This window comes from Chrysemys picta, chromosome 9, assembly GCF_011386835.1.
Source record: "Chrysemys picta bellii isolate R12L10 chromosome 9, ASM1138683v2, whole genome shotgun sequence".
Classification (NCBI taxonomy): Eukaryota; Metazoa; Chordata; order Testudines; family Emydidae; genus Chrysemys; species Chrysemys picta.
In genome coordinates this window covers 16,606,761-16,610,689 of record NC_088799.1, presented here as the reverse complement: position 1 = coordinate 16,610,689, position 3,929 = coordinate 16,606,761, and the positions used below count along the sequence as shown (strand labels likewise).

The window sequence follows — 3,929 nt, the reverse complement described above, 5'->3', positions numbered from 1 at the left end:
GTTTTGTGCATGTGTCAAAATTACTCTAGTTAAATGAGGTTAGATGGTAAAATAATTTATATGATTGCAAAGCACAAGGGCAATTGATTAACTGGAAGTGAATTGTATCTGTGGAGCTCTGTGCTGACTACATTCTTTAGAATTTATGTCTTTTGTAATGAGAATGATCTTACAGTGGTTTAGTGTTTTCATAACATCCCTACTGGGTCAGGCCAATGGTCCATCTAGCCCCGTATCCCGTCTTCTGACAGTGGCCAATGCCAGGTTCCTCAGAGGGAATGAACAGAACAGGCAATCACAGTCTACTCCCAGCTTCTGGCAAACAGAGGCTAGGGAAACCCAGAGCATGGGGTTGCATCCCTGCCCATCTTGGCTAATAGCTATTGATGGACCTATCCTCCAGGAATTTATCTAGTTGCTTTTTTTTTTTAACCCTATTATAGTTTTGGCCTTCACAGCATCCCCTGGCAAAGAGTTCCACAGGTTGACTATGCGTTGTGTGAAGTAGGACTTCCTTTTGTTTTACACCTGCTATTAATTGTATTGAGTGACCCCTCGTCCAGCTGCACTACTATAGAGTTTTAAATGTACATATACCATTAGACAGCACTTTGCCTACCACTGAGGAGCAGCCACCTCTGGGGAAAAATACAACAACTGTAGCACTAAACAGAGCAATACTACACAAGAATTTAATGAGAAGTGGTGACTGCCTCACTCAGCAATACAAGAGGAATGTTAGGTGAAATATAATTATTCCCACCAGAACATCTTGATTACCATCCTATTCTTATAAAAAAGTCCAAAATGTCTAGATTTTTGCAAAAATGTCCCTTTTTAATGTAAAATTTTGAGTAGGTCTAGTCACAGCATTTAATAACTGCAAATTGTCAGGTCCTCAGATTTATGTCTAGTCCCAAAAACAATTCATGCAATGTCTTCATATAAAAGGCTTATTTGCAACACAGTGAATTTGCAAACTACAAAATGGTACTGTGATTTCTGGGTTTCACATATTAATGTGCCCTGCTCATATAGAGCAATTTATGGATGTTTCTTGTGTGTTAGTATAACCCATTTACACAGCACTGCACATTTACAAAACAGCACTCCACAAACAGAGGGCCATACTCTGAATCACTGCCTGATGTTGACTTCGTACTGCTCAAGCAATGCCTCCTTCCCTTGACTTCACTGAGAGATTTACCTCCAAACTGAGAGGTAGGCTGTGACTAGCCCATATGCTGCTTCACAGAGCATGAGTGGGTGGAAGCACTTGGGCAGTCTGTGTGAGGGGGAGGCAAAAATTGCAGTCCCGCTCCCTCCCAGCATGTACTAGAGGTGGGGAGAAGGTAGGACGCTGGCCCTTCCCCATTGGCTCATACAACGGAGGGGTAGGATAGGGTCACCATATTTCAGGTTCCCAAAAATAGAACACTACTAAGGGGGGAGCTGGAGGGATGTGTGTACTGGGGGTGCTGGACAGGGTACCCGGAGCCTCACTCTCAAGGTGAGGGGCAGTATCACTCCCTCTCACGGTGACAGAGCAGCTGGCACAGGCCCAGGAGGCAGTACCTCCCTGTGGGCCTCTCCCCTGAACCAGAGCTGGGAGCCAGGGCTTGGGCAGGTAGGATTCAGCAGCTGTGGGAAGGGAAGGGACCAATTGGGGCCAAGAGACAGTGCTTTCTGAGTTGTAACAGCTGCGCCGCAAAAATCCTGGACATTGCCTCTTATTTGAAAAATCTGCCCAGACTGAGGATCAAAAAAAGAGTCCTGTCTGGGAAAACCCAGAAGTATGGTAACTCTAGATATGCAATACTCTCAGAAGGGATGTAGAAGCATGGGCAAATCAGATAGAATGCTTCCATCCTGGAGCTTTCTATGCAGAGCTGGGCCTACATTCAACAAATATGGATTTGGTCAATAGATTGTTGACCTTCAAGACTCCCTGCAAAAGCCATCTATTTAATAGGTCTTCTGATGAAAGTAGGGGCCAGGGCACTTTGGGTGGAATGGGATGGAGTTCTGCTGCTGTTTGAGTTGGCATGCAAATACTTCCATTGTATTGGGTTACTAGATGATATTTTAATGGATTGGGGACATAATTGCTGTTAAGGCCTCTAGAGCTCATACAAAGGGGTTTTGGGGTAAGATTTTTTTTTTTTTAAACCAGAAGAACTAATAAATAAGGCATGTTTCTGACCCTTGAAAACCTTGCAGACTAAATAAAACAAGACATGACACAAGACAATAATTCAAGTTAGGGAGGGTACAGGACTGATTGAAGAGGGTGTTGCTGGAAGGGTGGGGGAGATTTGAAGGAAATCTAGGACATTAGGCAGATGTGAATAGAGACAGGAGGTTACTGTAATCAAAGGAAGAGACAACCTGCATATGGACAAGGGTTTCCACATTGAGGACAATCATAAGAAGCTGGGGGTTTGGAGACATCAGAAAAAATATTCATCAGGTCTTGACTACTTGCTATGGGGTGTAGCAAAGGAGAGAGGTGTTCCAGTAGATCATTGTAAGGTTATCTCAGTTTGGATGCCACATAAAGTGTGTGTTAAAACTAATATTAGAATGTTTTCAGTGCCTTCATATTAGAAGTAAGATTCTCCTGGCGTGATATTTATTGCTAGAAATGGACACATTGACAGCACAGGCTTCAAGTAGTAAGCGTTAGTCCTGAGTGGAACAGAAACTGGTGCTCTTTGCTTCTTTTTAATGTTTGCATTATCAGACTTCCGTGCTCACCTTTACAGAATTTCTCTTCCTAAAACAACTGATTACAAACTATAACTTTTTTATGCCACGTCTGACCAAACATACAATTTGATCTCAGTTTTGCCTCCTGGGGATAGTAAAGTGCATTTTTACAATCAAGCTGTGACTAGAACAAGGAAGTTCAGAGATGCCCAAATGAAATCATAGTAAACAGTGTAGTAATTCAGTATGGGAAGGGTAAACAAAGCAGCAGTATATTTGGCAGTTACACATATTGACCAGCCAGAAAAGAGGATTTTCCTCTACAGAAATGAATGCCCGCAGTATAGCTGGTGCTGAAAGCTGCCAAAGAATCTTCAAAATACTAAACTCCTGCACAGAAGAGATTTCCAGCAGAGGCTCCTTCCTGAGTTAAGTGACTTGGGCTGAGACTGAGCCTAGTGTGTCTTTGCCACTGGGAAAGGTTTCTGCATGGAGGCTCAGGGCTAATTGAGCAGTACTTTATTACTCAAGCTGTCCCATGATTCCAATAGGACTCCTCACTTAGAGGGCAGCTTCTGATACTACCACTTAGTAAATGTACCTTACTTTACAAATAATCCCATTAAAGTCAATGGGGCATCTCGTGGATTAAGACGCTATTCAACATGAGTACATGTTTTAGAGTCTGGCCCTTTTTAAGGCAGCATTTAACATGAGCGAGGGTGGGTGAATCTGGCCTTATCAAACAAAACAACAAAAGGGTTACTGAACATTCTAGTCAGCTCCTTAGTTTAATGGGTCAGATGCGCTGAGCTCAAGACTGGGCACCAGGAAATCCTAAACTCTCTTTCTGATTATTCTGCCCTGTCTTGCTGTATGGCCTAGAGTAAAGCACTCAATTTCTTTGTGTTGATTTTCTCCATCTGCCAAGCAGAAAGAATAATAATACTAACAGTACCTACTTCACAGGGACATTGTGAGAATGTGATGGGAGGCTTGTGCTGCATATCAAACATGGGCCTGAGCCAGGACCCAGAGGCAGGAGCAGCAGAAGCTCCCTAAAAGTGGGGGCCCACTGGCATCCTTCCCCCAAACCCCTCACCACCACCCTTCCCCAGACGCCCCATCCCTCTTCACCCATCACTCACCTACCAGCCATTGCCCCCCATCCCAGCACCCCTGCTCAGAGAAGTCACTAGAAGGACCGTCACAAGGGGTGC

General features: G+C 43.9%; 1 protein-coding gene across 1 annotated transcript in view; it reads left to right on the top strand.

The window, feature by feature from the left end:
- SEC62 (SEC62 homolog, preprotein translocation factor) overlaps window positions 1-3,929 on the top strand; it is a 124,120-nt gene that overhangs the window by 21,514 nt on the left and 98,677 nt on the right. The window lies entirely within an intron of this gene.